The following is a 19,746-nucleotide window of genomic DNA, read 5'->3' on the forward strand; positions in this document are numbered from 1 at the left end:
GAAAGTTTTTAAGCCTAGTTGCATTAGTAAGATGAAAAGAGGTGTTCATTAACATTAACACAAATAATGTAAACATATCCTGTTAACTAACTCGTCCCACATTATGCTGATAAAAAATCGTTCAAATGGTATATGGCACATGTAACTAACTAACTAACAGAATGCAGAGTCTTGTGGCGGTAACATTTAGTAAAATGTTCTCGGGCTTACAGGTGGTTAAAGTGCCACGAGCCAGAGTAAATGCAATGCCTCGGGATACCATGCTCGTCATTCAGAGACTTAAAAACAGATAATAGCCTCTAGGCTATCGATTTCATTCCACATTTGTCTCCATAATTTCACTACCATTAAGTCTGATGACATCTCATAAGTTACACGTTGTGTGCACTGATATGGCCAGGACAATATCTGATAGTATCTCAGTCACGTGCAACTCTTGCCGAGTTCATACCCCGAGGCAGCAGAGACTCTCTCTCTTAAATATGGTCATTCTTTCTAAATATGTTGTTCATAAATGCATTTATGTGGTACCTAAAGATATTGGACTCGGAGTTTAAAATATTTGTTTACTGATGTTAATGCGCTTTGGCTAGATGGGAAGAAGTAAAGCGTACTGAAGTAGCTGATAGCTAAAGATGCCAGCAACGAGCCTAAGGAAATGACGACACTTTTATTTTAACAGGTTCAAAACATATTTTCTTCCTTTCACCTCGTTTTTTCATCTAACAGCTTCATAAGCTCTAACGTACGGGTGTCACGAGATTTCGATCGATGTACACACTGATTTGATCGTCTCTTGAATAAGATACGCAGTTATGATCCTCTCAAACATATCGTTGTGCTCTTTCGTTCGTTTGCAGAGTTATCTCGCTGCTACTCAGTATTGTACTGAACTTTCTTGATTCTACATCCAATGATTATAATACCAAATTTCAGTAAACGTGTAGTTCTTACAAAATCATAGAGTTGAGATTAGATTAGATGACTAAATGTACTATCCGTTCCCTTAAATCCACAGTCAGGAGATCTTCCAGGATTTAGGACATGTCCACAAAACAAGAATACACGATTAATATTTACAAAGAAAACAAAAAGATATGCTCATGCACCTTCCATAGATCGCAGATGAAATGATCATCATAGATTTGAAATAAGTCAAAAAATCTTAAACATATTTTCATTTAAAGTATGTCATCAAACTTGTCACAAAACAAGTGAATGTTCCGTACACTGAGATGCATACGACAATTCTTCGTCTATTGTAGCCATGCAGCATCAAATAGAAAAATCATTTTACAGCGCTTATTTACAATGGTCACATTTATGCACTGAATTTGTGCAGGAGTCAGATTGCACGTAATACTTGCATTATTTGATATTATTAGTAACATATACACATTAGTCGGCTCTGCTAAGAAAATCATCAGTGGAGTAGAAGGAGTCAGCACCAATAAATCCTTTAGGCACCTCTTAAACTGAACTTTATTGGTAGTTAAACTTTTTATGGCTACCAGAAAGTGTGTTTTCTTGAGTAATGGACACATTTCTGGACCAAAGTAAATGAATGTAAATATTTTTGAGGATTATTCTCATTTCTAGTATTGATTCCATGAACTTACCTGCTGGTTTGAAAACGAGACAAATTTCACTAAGGAACAGAATTACTAGCAACTAATACTTGGGTTTTCTAGTTTCCTAAACAGACTTGTGCAGGACGTTCTTGAGCTCACACCGCAAACAACTTTTATTACACGCTCTTGGGTTCGGAACACGTTAGCTTGGCTTGACGAGTTAGCCCAAAAATAATCACATTGTACGGTGAGTGTCTCGCGAAGTCCTAATGTGCTGAGTTATTTTCGTGACTAAAGGTGAAACTTACGTATCCCTTGTGGACAAAGTGAAAGCAGAAATTTTCTGCCTACATTCGTTTACAAAGCAGAAGGTCGTTGAGAGACACTTGACGAAGAGCGCCTGTCACAATGTATACTGCAGCCCGCATGACATATAAGCGAGTTTGACAGCGTGATACAAGGTGCTGACGGCTATACACGTCCCCTGCTCTGGAAAAGAAAATCTCTAAACGAAACGAGTAGCTATTTAACTGGGTCTGTCATTTTATTTGGCATAAATTGTAGGCTATTTATGAAGCAAGGGAATTAATTCGTTTTATGCGAAAAGGGTCCTTACTGAGTACACATAACTGTAATTAATCCTAATCAGAGACGTAATATCATCCATCGGATTTTAAAGGAGAAACACGACCCGTTATATTAAGTATTATTACATACGTAGAGTAACGATGGTAGGGCTGTTTTCAGAAGGTAATCTTATAATACCACCGAAATATCTAACAAATACCACCATCATGTACACTGTACTTCTCTGTCTGCCCAGTCGTTCCCGTAAATTACAGACCAATTTACAAGATTGGGCATGTTCACCATCACGATGCGTTGTAAGAATTCACTACAGCAATGAAGTAATGTTGTTACAGTATGAGTCATTGAAAGATTGTCAGGTCTGAAAGTCGACAGAAGCTTGTAAGCCATTGGATAGTTACTCATTTACTTAATCATTAAATTGTGTGTAGAATCATTACACTCTAGTGATAATTAGCGTACCACGTATGTTCTTATACACACTTGATTTTAGCTCTACTATATCCTTAACGAAACTGTGGTAGATAAAAGGTTATTGAGTACACAGAAAAAGGAAAAACATCAATTATCCCACATGAAGTTACTATTTAGTTTCAAAAGTGAGGTATTGTTAGTGGAGGAAGAACTAAGTTAGTTCCATAAACGTATTTAGGAAGGCTATTTCATCTTAGAGTTTCGGTAATTTATGAAATGTCCCATCTTATCAAACAACTTACTTAATATTGACTGAATATTCTGTCAGTGATTTTCAGTACATCAAGAAAGTGTTTCCTATTTAATACCATTTATTCAGTTTCTCTGTGAATTTTCAAAATTCACGCCCATCAAAAAAAGTTTTGCATCACCCCGGTTCCCAGAACTCCCTCAGATAGACGTTGAGTGTGGATGTTGTATCACAGACACAGTTCCTTTGACTCTTCACAGGTGTCACTAAACCCGCCCAAAGATGTAAACAACTATGCATGAGCAGCGCCTATTAGACGGAGGGGATCCGACAGCCGATAAATTCCAGTCATTCCACCACGAAGGAAGTACACGGCTCGTGTTGTCTGTAGTTCAACCATGCCTAAACGGTCAATACCGCGGTTCGGTCATGTCCGCATTGTTACTTTGTGCCAGGAAGGGCTCTCAACAAGGGCAGTGTCCAGGCGTCTCGGAGTGAACCAAAGCTATGTTGTTCGGACATGGAGGAGATACAGAGAGACAGGAACTGTCGATGACATGCCTCGCTTAGGCCACCCAGGGGCTACTACTGCAGTGGATGACCGCTACCTACAGATTATGGCTCGGAGGAACCCTGACAGCAACGCCACCATGTTGAATAATGCTTTCGTGCAGCCACAGGACGTCGTGTTACGACTCATACTGTGTACAACTTCACTCCTGACGTCCATGACGAGGTCCATCTTTGCAACCACGACACCATGCAGTGCTGTGCAGATGGGCCCAACAACATGGCGAATGGACCACTCAGGATTGGCATTACGTTCTCTTCACCGATGAGTGTCGCATATGCCTTCAACCAGACAATCGTTGCAGACCTATTTGGAGGCAGCCCGGTCAGACTGAACACCTTAGACACACTGTCCAGCGAGTGCAGCAAGGTGAAGGTTCCCTGCTGTTTTGGGACGGCATTATGTGGGGCCGACGTACGCGCTGGTGGTCATGGAAGGCGCCGTAACGGCTGTACGATACGTGAATGCCATCCTCCGACCGATAGTGCAACCATATCAGCAGCATATTGGCGAGGCATTCGTCTTCATGGACGAAATTTCACGTCTCCATTGTGCACATCTTGTGAATAACTTCCTTCAGGATAACGACATCTCTAGACTAGAGTGGCCAGCTTGTTCTCCAGACATGAACCTTATCTAACATGCCTGGGATTGATTGAAAAGGGCTGTTTATGGGCGACGTGATCCACCAACCACTCTGAGGGATCTACGCCGAATCGCTGTTGAGGAGTGGGACAATGTGGACCAACAGTGCCTCGATGAACTTGTGCATAGTATGCCACGACGAATACAGGCATGCATCAGTGCAAGAGAACGTGCTATTGGGTATCAGAAGTACCAATGTGTACAGCAATCTGGACCTCTGAAGTTCTCGCTTTATGGTGGTACAACATGCAATGTGTGATTTTCATGAGCAATAAATGATGTTTATGTTGACCTCTATTCCAATTTTCTGTACAGGTTCCGGTACTCTCGGAACTGAGGTGATGCAAAACTTTTTTTGATGTGTGTATAAACAGCTGTTATTGAAAATTTTATTCATTCATGTAGAACCTCGTTACCCAGACCTTTATATATCCTCACTCAGTTTCTACTTTGGAGACGGTTCGTCACTTCCGGTTTTTAGGGGAATCTAGTAAGACACTAATTGCATACGTAAAGAAAGCAGTCGCTAAGAGACGACGCCCAATTTGTATGCAACATACCTAACTCACAGGTAACGCAGGTACGACCTTAACCGACCAAAGCTACCAGGAAAACTACCGTAACCTACGCCCACTTGAGATAGTCTTCTGTAGTTTACGCAAGTTTCACTTCCATCGATATACGTGAATAAGACATATAAACTAAACTGTAAATGAAAAACAGTTTATCATGCAAAAGCACAACACTACTCAACCTGATGCTGTTAGAACAGAAGACAAATGAAAACGGCGAGAGGACAAGAAAATATTAACGTTGAATAATTTTCAGAATCAGCAGACTATAGTATTTCTAAGTGCATAGAGTCTGAGCAGTGTAATGTGGTACTTCAATACTGCATATTAAATGACTTGTCCTCAGACCGGACGTTAATCATTATTTTGAAGTGAGTTAATAGGTGGAGTGCTTTAATTTTCCGCATTTCAGAATGACACTATGGAGGTCTGGTCGATTCATGTCGTATCGCTTCCGCTAGATCGATATTTTCTCCTTTTCATATTCTGTGCTAAATTTATATTTATTTCAGTGCTGAATTTTGAAACTTAAAATGCTTTCCCTGACACAGAGTTCGCCTGAGAGTTAAATGTGAAGAGATTTTATAGATGTGTACATTTCAACGGAAATATATTTGTGTATAGAAGGAAACATCCCGTTATGTTTTTTCCGTGTCTCTTTGTATTTATCATATTTGCGCATTTCTGTGTGCATGTCAAATGATGGTGGTACTTAGTACAGAGAACGAAACAGTAAACGTCAGTTAAACTTCTTGTGGTAGGAAAATGTCTTACACCTTAATATGCACCATCCATTTCGGAATGGAGTGGATTTGAAGTTAATGGGATGTAATAATTGGAGCAAGTACTGCAGGGAAAACCTGGGAGATATGGAGAACGTTGGGTTCAAATGTTAACTGTGACCAAATGCACATCTTTCTTTCGTAATGGGCGATGAGGAATCTACATAAGAAAATTCTTCTCATTACGCTGTTCATAGCTGCAATCCCTTGGATCTGACGGAGATTTTCGTGAGATTTCCCTTGGTTATCAGGCGAACGCAGGGACTGCAAAGTTCTGTCCCAATATTCACCACAGTTAACCGCGTCCTGAAATTTTATCGAAAAGAACTAAGTTGTATAATAGCCCACTCTGGTATCATGAACAGGGGATGAAAGAAGCTGAAAATAAAATAAAATAAACAGAGGGTGGCACTAGATATTTACCTTACTTTATATAATTCGACAAAATTGCTCTAATACATTAATTGCTGGCGAGTTTTCAGATGTACTTTTCAACTGGGTAACAATTGTTGGGCGAAACCCTGTTGAGCAGTCAATTTGGCACTGGTAGTGGATACGTTCATGCAGTTCACACGTTCTCGAATGTGCAACTGAGAAGTACTATAATATTCGCGTGAAACTGCACTCTTGCTACTTCTATCAACGATGCAGCAAAGGTATAACAACTAAATTAATCATTTCATTCATTACGTGCTCAGCATTGTCAGTAGCGAGATATTTATTGCATTCAGTCATTAGGAAACGTGATTTATTCACCGTCAGGAATAGCTTTTCGAAGAGTCGTAAACGTATTCAGAAGAATTAGTTTCCATATAGAGCCATAACAGGTTTTCGTGTAAGGCGTTTCATACAATTTCTTGGCGCTCTTTTGCTCGTGAGAAACTGATAGCCGAATAACATCATCCTTACGGTTTCTGGACTGTGTCTTTATGATATTTTTTTACTAAGTGTGTTTTTACCCGCTTTCTTCGTTGCGGCTGGAGTCTGTTCGCTTGTTGTTACGTGTATTCTTCCTCTAAGACTTTTTACAATATGGGCATCCAGAATGTACGAAAAAATTCTAGGGAGACGGGGAGCATCTGTGAATTGCGCTGTGGTCGTTGACCTTGCTAGGCTGACGCAGTCTCGCCAGTGCTTTCGTCAGCGTTAACCACATGTTCTTCGCTTATTTGGGTGTAACGGTTACGTTAATGTTCTAAAAATAATCACACTGGTTTGTTCATATAAATTTTGCAAAGAGCTGTCGGTGTCTGTATTAATAATAGGCGGGTTTTCCGTTAATGTCATATACATTTCAATGTCACTCTGCTAGATACCGTACACCATATCGATTAGTGGATAATCGGAAGGTGATTCAACTAAATAACTCCGTCTACAGTTGCTTCAGTGTAAGTAAGCGACGCATTTCTTCTCGTTTATTAGAAAACGTTTCACTGTTTAAATCATATTGTTCCTTGTTCTTCAACAACAGCGTTCGCGAATCTCTACAATCCAAAAAACAGATATCAGAAGAACACGGCTAATTCAAGATTTTGCTCCGTCTCTAATGACCTCGTCATCCACTGCTCATTAACCCCTAATCATTTTGCCTTTTTTACGGGATATATTTGGTTGTCATCCTAGAATGATACTAATATTACTTGCGAAGGATTTTTTGAATGCAGTAACAGCATTATATACAATTTTAAGTTATGAAAATTTCACATAAACTGAACTTCTTTTGCTAGTGTTCAATTGGGTAAGAAATGACAAGAATATTTTTATATGATTACAAATTAACAATTCCCGTAATTTTTCCATTGCTTGTACTGTGAAGCCTTGTTTGTCGAAATCATGATTCTAGGTCAACGGGAAACACCCTACTGGTTTAAATGAGTTTGCGAGTGTAAAATATTTGACATAAATCGCCTTATCTTTCGACTGCATTGACGTAGAAGCTTAAAGGTTTTACACCACCAAAGGACCATAGACCTTAATATGAGAAATAAATTTCAACTTGGTACGTCAACCTGTTCCTGCGTAAAAGAGTTTAAAAGTCGAACAGACACATAGTCGGATAACAAATGATAAAAAAATAATTTTTTCGTATTATATATTAACAAATTAGCAATTTTCGTAATTTTTCCTTTACTTGTACTGTGACACCTTACTTCTTACCAGATTTCATGATTCTAGGTCATCGGGAGGTACCACATAAGTTTTGATGAGTGAGTTTGTATCAAAATATGTGACGTGAATGGCCGTATCTTTTGATTGTATTGACTTGTAAGGTTAAATGTGTTACACCATCAAGAGACCATAGACCAGGAATGTGACATAAATGTCAGCTTGACACGACTACCCGTTCCTGAGATAACGGAGTCTTGATTGCATTGACTTACAAGATTAAATGTGTTACACCATCAAGACACCATAGACCAGGAATGTACTTTATTTGATTGTATTAACTTTACTACATCGCCAGTAACTTAGAATACAACGTAAGTTTCAACTTGATACGTCTGTCCCCGTTCCTGAGGAAAAGGAGTATTAACGGACAGACAGACATTCAAATAGATAACAAATGGCCAAAAAAAATTTTCGTATGTTATAATTACAAATTAAATTCTCCGATTTTTCCATTAGTAGTACTGTGAAACCTTGCTTCTTGACGAATTTCGTGATTCCAGGTCGACGGGAAGTACTCTATGAGTTTTGATGAATGGGTTTGTGAGTATGAAAATATGTGACATAAGTGGCCGTGTATTTTGATTGCATTGACTTAGAAAGTTAAATCTTTTACACCGTCAAGAGACCGTAGACGCTACTATATGACGTAAATGTTAACTTGATACGTGTATCCGCTCCCGAGAAAAGGGGTCATAGCAGACAGACGGCCAGACAGACAGTCAGATAACAAATTATAAATTTATCCATGTTATAAGGATGTCGTTTGAGGTCTGCGACTGTATTATAAGATTATGTGAAATAATTTATACTGCTGCAGTCACTTTTTACTAATATTTTATTAGCACAATGCATTTCGGCAGCATGCTGTCATCATCAGGTGCATTATACAGTTACTTATGCATCAACTGATAGGTTATGTACATTAGCTGTGTGTGTGACAGTAGGGTTAAGGATCGAGAAATGAACATTTCTATTGGCGATTTCATTTTCTGGCACACAGAGCACAGTAACAGGTAAATCACAACTTAGCATTTTCACAAACATCTGTTTACATCTTTCCAAAACTTTTTATTCCCTTGCTATAATTATAAATTAACAATTTGTGGAATTTTTACTTTAATTTTACTGAGAAACTTTGCTTCTTGACAAATGTCATGATTCTAGATCAATATGAAATACCCTATAGGTATTAAGCAGTGAATATGGGAGTCTCAAAATTTGGGAAATAAATGCCCATATCTTTTGATTTCATCAACTTTGGAAGCTTATATTTACCACATAGCCAAAGGGCAATATACCTTAGTATTCAACATAAGTATCAAGGTGATACGTCATCCCGTCCCTGAGAAAAAGAGGTCTTAAGAGACGGAAGGACAGACAGTAAGTCAGATAACGATTGGCAAAAAGAAATTTTCGTGTGTAATTATTACAAATTAATAATTTTCCGGTTTTTTACTTTAGCTGTAATGTGAAATATTGCCTCTTGACAATTTTCATAGTTCTAGGTCAACGGGAAGTTCCTTATGGGTTTCGATGAGTGAGTTTGAGAGTATCAAAATATGTGTCGTAAATGACCGTATCATTTGATCGCACTGGATTAAAAGTTTCAATTTTTTACTGTGTCAAGGACCGTAGACCTTAATGCGTGACATAAATTTCTACTTAATACGTCGAACCATTCTTGAGAAAAGGGGTTTTTAACAGTCGGACCGACAGACAGACTGACAGACAGACGGACAAAAAAGTGATCCTTTAAGGTTTCCGTTTTTACCGATTGAGGTACGAAACCCTAAAAAGAACGCAAGACACTTAATTCCTGGTGTCTCTGACATCATAGGCTTGGCTTGAATTCGAGAAATTACTGAGCTTTTCCTTCATACAAACATCAACAAAGTATAGACCTACAATTTCTTCAAAATCTCTTCCTTTACAAGCTGCTTTTACAACATCATCTTAAGTACATGCAAGTGAAGTATTGGTAAATTTCATTTGTAGATTGCAACGTGTTTCCAAGGGCAGAATGCGATAGTGACCACCAATTAACTATTATTGAGCTCCAAAGTAATCCGTAAGCAATAGAACTACAACAAAAATTATTACGAATTTTATTGACAACTTGAATTACAAACTAAAGCAAGATTTCCGGATCTGCAACACACAACGAAGCCGCGAAGCAAGCACTATATATCTTGCGAAAAGACAATCAAGGTAAAATTAGAGAGGCATCCACGTAACAAAATGAGACAATGGTGTAACGAATACATTACTTCCTCGCACGTGTATATCGGGAAAAGACCATGAAAGTAAAATTAGAGAGATTCGACCTCACAGACAGGCTTATCAGCAATCATTCTTCCCGCGAACCATTCACGATAGGAAAAGGGGGAAATGACAGTGGTTCACAAATTACCCTCTGCCGTAATCGATGAGCAGCGATATCTTCCAGAACTGCCGCATTATCATGTTCAGAGGCAACCATTTCATACGTTTGCATCCGTTCACCGAATTTCAAAGAGAACGGTGATTTTCATGGGCGTTGGAACGATGTAATGCGATATCTCGAATTGCGATGAGTCGCGATATCCAAATCGAGCAACATTGTCGAAACTGTTCGTCGAAAGTGATGGGTGTAAATCAAACTGAGCTGGCTTGCGTCCTAGTCAACAGCATGAGACGCCTTGACATGTTGATTACTTTTCAGGATGATAATAAACTATCGAGTCTGACATGCTCTGGGAAAGTAACTACACAGGCTGTTTCTAAATGATAGCGACGAACTTCAGAGTATTGAAGGGAGTGCGTACAGGAACAAATTGATCATAGGAGCGCATCTTTTGAAACGTCGTCCATCGGCGCCACAGAGCATCGGATATATTGGGATCAAATTCTGAATCGCCAGAATGAAACTCACAGCACTTCTTTGTATTCAGACATTTGAAGCATGTGATTTATGTAACTCTTGTGGAGCCAGATGAGTACTTATTTTGCAGGAAGAATGCAGGGAATGAAGATGCTGGCAACATGCCATGCATCTTCAGGTAAGCCAATCAATAGTATGCAAGTATCTAGCATGCTCCAGTATTGAACGAAGGCACTCCAGAAACTTCTCCCTTTTATTCTGGCATTTCATGCTCATTTGTCGAAAATATGTGTGGTACTGTACAGAGATCGCGTTGTCACACCAAAGTTGGCAACGCGAACCGATACCGCAGACATTAGCGAGGCCTCACTGCAATGCGAAACGATGTATGGGAGGCACTCCTGAAGACCACACCTCTCCTCTCAACATAGCAGCGCCCTCACACTGAGGTCAATATAGTGTCAAACTAGCAAGAGCTCTGCCCAGTTAGAGACCTCATCTGGGGCAGTCAGCATCGTCGTCTAGGACCAAAGAATAGTTAAGTTTCAGATGAACTTGTAGTGTTGTTAATGTTGAACGTTGTACCTCAAGGGAACAGCTTGTTATTTGGTGCATGAAGTGATTCCTTCCTAGTCCACGACAGTTGTAAATTATCCAGCAATTCTGTGGCAAAGAATTGTGTCAAAGTTAAGTAAATCTTTTATTCATCTATGTAATAAAGTGAACTATTATTTCATGTGTTCTGGTGTGCTGAACCTTCTCCAGCAGCAATCAAAGAACCCACAGTTGTGACCGGACGAAATAGTTTCGCCTGGTCACCACAATATGTGTTTTCTATAGTTTCATATTTATATCTACATTTTCTGTTCTTTATTTTAAAGAAAACTGTGTACTCCTTCAAAATTTGTTTTTTAAGAATCTTGACCAAATGTCACAAGTCCAGTGCCAAAGTGATTTGTGGGTGACGTATTTTAAAGTATTGGTCGTCATATATCTGATGCTCTGTAGTGCCGTTTCCTGACATGGATTCGTATCCTCATGTTATTTCTTCATGTACGCTCTACAATGCCTCAACGTCTTTCGTTATCCTTTCTGAGGAGAGTGAGTAGTAATCTGTACGCTGTACGTATGGCGCTCTCTTCTGTCGTTACCAAAGGACGCTACCTGAGCTGAAGAGGGAACGATTATTAGATCAAACATCACATTATTTTTGAAACTAAGATGTTAGTGGATAATTCACACACATTTATAACGGAATTTTATTTTCACGGTGAACGATATGAACACCACTGCCCATAAGTGCCCGTGCAGTCCGTCAGCATTTTATTAAATTGGAAGAGTGTTTTTTTGTCACGCATATCAACGAAATAATTATCTACAATTTAAATTAATAAGACTTCGTAATTATTTATTAAAGTAGCCTTGTGTCCCGACTCATCAGAACGTACTGAGGCTATTCGTTCAGAGAGTCTGTTCATAAATCATATTCTTTCAGACGTTCCCGAAAGAACAGATACCATTTTGATCCTGTAGCCATTATGAATAAAGACACAAAGGGCTTAATGACATTAGCTGCCTATGGACATGGATTTAAATCAACAGGGAAAGTAGAAAATTCCGCACATTACGTTTGTAGTGTGTCGACAAGTTGAGAATTTGGGTCTGACGGGAGACGTGCTAGGGTAGTCGGTGCAGTAGTGATAGCCACTGTGTCCGGATAACCAGTCTTCAGTGCATCTGCCTGGTAAGCAGGAACAACCTGGCACAAATTTTCAACTTTCCCATTGATTTAAATCAATGCACTCTGGTACCTAATGTCATTAATTCCATTTTGTCTTGATTCATAGTGGCTGCAGGATCAAAATTACACCCCATATATGTGTTCAATATTAGCATCATCTACACACATTAATCTCAAGGAAGAAAAGATTTGAATTCAGATAGCCTTAGCGATGGTGAGAGACGTTATCAGAATTTAACCGAGGGTAACAGAGACATGCAGTCACTGTTTTTATAAATAAAATTATTTTACGACTGTTGTTCAGAAAGTAAGTTCCGATCGGTCGCGAAATGGAAATCACTGGAAAATCCGGTAAAGACTTGCACAGATGTGTTGGGCAGTGTCTCTAGTATGCACGTAGATCGGGTCGTGTCGCTCTTTTCAGTTTTGTGTGAACAGTGAGCACGTAAAGATGCGTAGGCTGTAGCGTCTCCCGCCAAGTAAGAGGGCCTGGTTAGAGATTTCGCTTGTGTCATGCAGCCCACATAACATAGCTGTCGAGCAGTTCCTTCTTCATGCCAATTCTCGGGCGTACACTGCAGGGGCAACGAAGACGATCCTGAAGCGTTTCCGATGAGAGGCGTTTGATCATTCACAATACAGTCCGTAATTGGCTTCCCTGAGTTTCATCTCTGCTCACAAGAACCGCTGGCTATGAAGATAAAATTTTTCCACAGACAACGAGCTGCAAACCAGTGCAGGTAACTGGCCGAAAGCGCAGGCGACTACTTTCTATTACGAGGATATTGGAAAGTTGGTACAACACTACGACAGCACTCGAAGTTGGAGCGGCGACTATGTAGAGAAGTTGTGGGAAGGTGTAGTTAACTGTTGCAAATAAAACGTCTCACTGACAGCCTTGGGAGAGCCAGGCCTAACAAAACTCTACCACCTAGTGAGCAAGATGTATGAGACAGGAAAAATTCCCCCACACTTCAAGAACAATATAATAATTCCAATCCCAAAGAAAGCAGGTGCTGACAGATGTGAAAATTACCGAACTATCAGTTTAATGAGCCACGGCCGCAAAATATTAACACGAATTCCTTACAGACGAATGGAAAAACTGATAGAAGCCGACCTCCGGGAAGATCAGTTTGGATTCCGTAGAAATGTTGGAACACGTGAGGCAATACTGGCCCTACGACTTATCTTAGAAAATAGATTAAGGAAAGGCAAACCTATGTTTGTAGCATTTGTAGACATAGAGAAAGCTTTTGACAATGTTGACTGGAATACTCTCTTTCAAATTCTGAAGGTGGTAGGGGTAAAGTACAGGGAGCGACAGGCTATTTACAATTTGTACAGAAATCAGATGGCAGTTATAAGAGTCGAGGGGCATGAAAGGGAAGCAGTGGTTTGGAAGGGAGTGAGACAGGGTTGTAGCCTATCCCCGATGTTATTCAACCTGTATAGTGAGAAAGCAGTAAAGGAAACCAAAGAAAAATACGGAAGAGGAATTAAAATCCATGGAGAAGAAATAAAACTTTGAGGTTCGCCGATGACATTGTAATTCTGTCAGAGACAGCAAAGGACCTGGAAGAGCAGCTGAACGGAATGGACAGTATCTTGAAAGGGGTATAAGATGAACATCAACAAAAGCAAAACGAGGATAATGGAGTGTAGTCGAATTAAATCGGGTGATGCTGCGGGAATTAGATTAGGAAATGAGACGCTTAAAGTAGTAAATGAGTTTTGCTATTTGGGGAGCAAAATAACTCATGATGGTCGAAGTAGAGAGGATATAAATGAAGACTGGCAACGGCAAGGAAAGCGTTTCTGAAGAAGAGAAATTTGTAAACATCGAGTATAGATTTAAGTGTTAGGAAGTTGTTTCTGAGTGTATTTGTATGGAGGGTAGCAATGTATGGAAGCGAAACGTGGACGATAAATAGTTTAGACAAGAAGAGAATAGAAGCTTTCGAAATGTGGTGCTTCAGAAGAATGCTGAAGTTTAGATGGGTAGATCACGTAACTAGTGAGGAGGTGTTGAATCGAATTGGAGAGAAGAGAAATTTGTGGCACAACTTGACTGGTGGATGGGATTGGTTGGTAGGGCATATTCCGAGGCATCAAGGGATCACCAATTCAGTATTGGAGGGCAGCGTGGAGGGTAAAAATCGTAGAGGGAGACCAAGAGATGAATACGCTAAACACATTCAGAAGGATGTAGTTTGCAGTAGGTACTGTGAGAAGAAGAATCTTTCACAGGATAGAGTAGCATGGAGAGCTGCATCAAACCAATCTCTGGACTGAAGACAACAACAACAACATCAATAAAATAAATATTTACAGTTAAAATTAATAAAATTTCGTAATTATTTATTCGTCTAAGCATGCAAACTCCGAATTTAACACAAATCTGTGATTTGGACAAAAATATGGAAACAAACATAATGCTTGAACATAAATGCAAGTGCTAGTCAAGCCTGCAGATGGTACTGTTGTATGAGACCGACGACAGCACCTGCATAGTGCACTAAATACGAAGCAAGTGTCAGTCGTGGTCAGAGCACTGTTCTGGGTAGCTGTGACTGCATTATGTCGGAGCTAAGTATAGTCAGACGAGGCAAATAGTTGATGCTCATATGGTGGGCTCTTGAGTAACCAGCGTAGCTGAATTGTGTGGTGTTTCAAGAGGCATCGGATCGGAGATTTACACAGCATTCAGGGAAAATAGGAGAACGCCATCTGCTAAGCCACCACGTGGACGAAAGAGTGTGTTTAGTGATCGTCACGGATGGTACTTGAATAGGATTGTGAAGAAAAATAAAACAACGACAGTTGTAAGAGCCGCTGCAGAATGAATGTGGCACTCGCAAACCCTGTCAGCACGAGAATAACGGGATGGGAACTCCATAACCTGGGAATTGCAAGGCGAACTGGAATTGTAAAACCATTCATCATTGATGCAAATGTCCGTAACAGGAAAAGTAGTGCCGAAGCCATAAAATCTGAACTATGGAGCACTGAAATGAAGTCATTTGGTCGTATGAGTCTTGTATCACATTCTTTTACAATTTATGATCTATTTTACGTCTAGAATATGCCGTCCAAAGCCTACGATGCAGACAGCTGTCTGCCAAGGGTGAAACATGGCGAGGGTACGATGATGATTTGAGCAGCCATGTCGTGGTATTCCTTAGGTCCCATGGCTACTCTGCAAGATCTTATTACTGCCAAGGATTACGTGACCATTTTGGCTGATCAGGTCCATCCCATGGTACAATTTTGGGTCCTCAATGGTGATAGTGTGTTTCAAGACGACAGGGCCCCTGTTCACAAGCCGGCCGGTGTGGTCGAGCGGTTCTAGGAGCTTCAGTCTGGAACCGCGCTACCGCTACGGTCGCAGGTTCGAATCCTGCCTCGGGCATTAATGTGTGTGATGTCCTTAGGTTAGTTAGGTTTAAGTAGTTCTAAGTTTTAGGGAACTGATCACCTCAAATGTTAAGTCCCACAGTGCTCAGAACCAATTGAACCATTTTTGAACCCTGTTCACACAGTTCACATCGCCCAGGGCTGATTTTGTAAACACGAGGATAAATTTTCGTCTGGCCAGCACAGTCACCAGATCTCAATATTACTGAGCTTTTGTGGTCTACTTTGGAGAGAAGGGTGGTGATCGCTATGCACCGCTAGCGTCGTTACCTGTACTCTCTACTGTTTTGCGGGAATAGTGGTATAATATTCCATAGAAAACAATAAAGGACCTGTATTTATCCATTCTGGGACGACTGGAAGCTGTCTTGAATGTAACGGTTTCCTTATACCATATTATGCATGGTAATGTGTATTTTTTAATGTTTCCGCTTTTTCCCTCTCCTGTATGTTCTGCTCAGGAAGGCTCATTTATTAAGAGCAGCGCAGAACCTTCGCCACACAGATTGGCTGCAGTTGATCGTGCATGAATTTACCTTCACAGAGAACCCGGGCAGACAATTACACGCGATGAACAATACCTGTGATAGCACACACTAAAGAACAACACAAGTGCATACACTAGTTATATGGATCCTGGCCAGTAACGAGACAACTGACAATCACTGGATGTTTTCAAAATGACCACCGGCAGTGGTAATACTCACTTCCAGTCTGGTATGGAACGACTGCTGCACACGGGCTAGCATTTCAGTGGAGATGCCCGAGTAGGTAGCAGCATTATGTCGTTGCATATCATCGGGTGTAGTTGGCTTGTTCTTGTAGACATCGTCTTTGAGTTTTCCCCACAGAAAAAAGTTTACAGGCGTTAAATCCTGGGAACGGGCCGGCCAAGGTACATGACTTCTGCGTCCAATCCAAAGATTTGGAACCAATTCGTGAAGACATGCTTCAACACGTCTTGTATTATGGGCCGGACAGCCATCACGCTGGCACTACAGGTTCCTCCTAGTCTGCAGATGAACTTCTTCTAGCATCTGTGGAAGATGATCTCTTAGGAGGCTGTGCTTGTTCAGTGTTCCGTCTATGATAAGGAATACCACACAATCCATGACAAGAAGATTGCAGCACTGCATTGATACCAATGATCATCACTCCGAACCCGTTCTGTAAATGGACATTCATGCCATCTTTTCGACCTTCGTTGACCTTCAAAGACCTTACTGTTACACATAATTGGATTCGTCTCGATAGCCGCTATCAGAAAATAAGTACCAAACTATAACATCCCATTCATGTCCATCCGATCATTGTTTATCATAGTATCATGTAAAAATCTGAAGTAAATTCACCAAGAACTTTCCGATATTTCTGGAAAAGTTTCCACTTTATATGCTACATACATAGTTATATATTAAAAAGTATAAAACTTACGTCTCTCCTAATGTTCAATAGGATAACATGTAAAAATTTGAAGTAAATCAATCAAGAACTTTTTAAGAGTTTTAGTAACAATGTTTCCTCTTTATATATTATGAAAATATTTATGTTTTTTTAAATATATAGTTTATGTCCGTATGAATGTTCATTACAGTACCATGTAACAATCCGAAGTAAATTGGTCAAGAACGTTTCGAGATTTTTGGTAACAACGTTTCCCCGCTGTATTGTAGCCTATTAGTGTATCGTGTGAATATTTGAAGTTAATCGGTCAAGAAGTTTTCGGGATTTTTGGTAAAAACCTTAAACTATTACTTATCTTCATTTATAAGTACAGAGTTTATAGGTATACAAATATAGCTTATGAATTTTAAAACGTTGTAGCCTGTCTGTCTGAAGGTTTTTAGAGTATCGTTTAAAAATTACAAGTAAATCGGTGAAGAACTTTCCTAGATTTTTCCAAAAACCTCTCTAATGTGTGTGTGTGTGTGTGTGTGTGTGTGTGTGTGTGTGTGTGTGTGTGTGTGTGCCTAAGTCCATCCAATCTCTTGTGAGATTATCCTACAAGAAGCTGAAGTAAATCGGAAATCGGTCAAGACCTCTCCGAAATTGTTGATAAGAATGTTGAACTACTCCTTGTATTTATGTAGTAGTGTAGACCGCTGTATCGCAGCATCTTTGACACTCATGTACTTCGCTAACTCGATGTTTGTTTCCATATCTTGTAAGTGAGTGAAAAGAAGTGGTGCACATTGGAAATTCGTTTTCTGACCAAGCAAAAGTGTTTATAATGCAAAACGACGTACGTTTATGCAGAAACATCAGCGCCAGAAAGTTATAGGGAAATGCAGAAAGACCGGCGGTGCATTACTGGTTTTTCCTTTTTTTTATTGCACATCCTTAGAACCGTACATCTTTCAGTGCCAGTCCATTCCCACTGAGTATATTATAGCCTCACATGCAATACATTGTCTTTTATAAGTAATCAAAATTAATTGATCGCGTAACTTCTGTGCTTTTATGCAACAAGAGCAATTACTTTTGATGTAAGTGCAGTTTACAGGCACAAACTTAAAAAATATACAGGGTGATTATAATTAAACTTTCAGACCGCTGTAGAAATAACACCACTGGCTAGAATGACGTCAAATTGCAACGGACTATTATCGGAGAGGGGGGAAAACGTACGCCAGTAGAAAAATAAATGGTTACAAAATGTAGCAACAGATGGAGCTGTAAGCATCATATTTTAATAGTGATAGACTACAAATGATAAATGAATCATACAACAATGCTTAAGGTGTTCGTTTGACGTTAAACAGACTGTACTACTCAGTGCGAATGAGTGCACAGGTGTGATACTGTTAATTACGTAAGCCCATCCACCACGGCCAGGTCATATCACATCTGATGGGAAAAATTGGTTTTTAATTGTCCTGAGGCCAAAAACCGCATATAAAGCATCACTCATATCGGTTTTTAATTGTCCTGAGACAAAAAAAAGCATAAAAAGCATCACCCACGTCGGTTTTTAGCCGTCCCCAGGCCAAAAACCGCATAAAAAGCATCAATAACATCAGGTTTTGATTGTCCTGAGGCCAAAAACCGCATAAAAAGCATCAATCACATTGGTTTTCAATTGTCCTGAGGCCAAAATCGCATAAAAAGCATCAATCAAAATCAAATCGGATTATTAATTTCCGTGTGAGTGGCGCAAAACACGTTCACTATGCTGTCCACCGTTTTCTGCAACAAGTTGAAATCGAGAAACAGCACGTTCCACATCTGATCGAAGTGTTTCCGGGGTCACTTTCAGAAAGTCTTGCGCAATTCGTGCCTTCAATGTAGCTAAGTTTGCAATCGGAACACTGGACACAACATCTTTCAGATAGCCACACAGCCAAAAGTCACACGGATTAAGATCAGGTGATCGGGACAATCAAGCTGTAGGGAAATGGCGGCTGATAATTCTAGAATTTCCGAAATGGCGTTTCAGCACTTGCTTAACTGAATTTACAATGTGCGAAGGAGCGCCATCTTGAATAAAAATGATCACGTCCACACGTTCACGCTGTTGGAGAGCTGGAATGACGTGGTTCCGCAAAAGACACTCATAGCGCTTACCAGTGACGGTACAGGTAACAGGTCCGGAAGCTCCTGTCTCTTCGAAAAAATATAGCCCTGTGATAAATGATGCTGTAAACCCGCACCACATAGTGACCTTTTCAGGATGAAGTGGTACTGGTTGATTTGTGTGTGGATTTTCCGTTGCCCATATTCGACAATTCCGTGTATTGACATATCCTGTCAAATGGAAGTGGGCTTCGTCTGTCCACAAAATCTCCCACGGCCAATCGTTGTCCACTTCCATGCGAGCAAGAAATTCTAAGGCAAATTCTTGTTGGCAGGTCAACAAGAGGCAATTCGTTCACGTGGGTAATTTTGAATGGATGGCAAAGAAGGATGTTTCGTAGGATTTTATGCGCCGTGCTCACGGGTATGTTCAATGTTCGGGCAATTCTCTGTGCACTACACGTTTGCACACCACCACTCGTCTCCTCCTGCACTGCTTTGGCCACTGCTTCCACTGATGTCGAATCAATTCGTTTCCTCCCTCTACCAGGTTGCACACCAAAAGAACTCGTCTTTTCAAATTTCCGAATCACTTTCTCCAGACTCACGGCAATCATCAAACCAACGCCTTTTTTCAAACCCTTCAGTGTCCG

This window comes from Schistocerca americana, chromosome X, assembly GCF_021461395.2.
Source record: "Schistocerca americana isolate TAMUIC-IGC-003095 chromosome X, iqSchAmer2.1, whole genome shotgun sequence".
NCBI classification, from domain to species: Eukaryota; Metazoa; Arthropoda; class Insecta; order Orthoptera; family Acrididae; genus Schistocerca; species Schistocerca americana.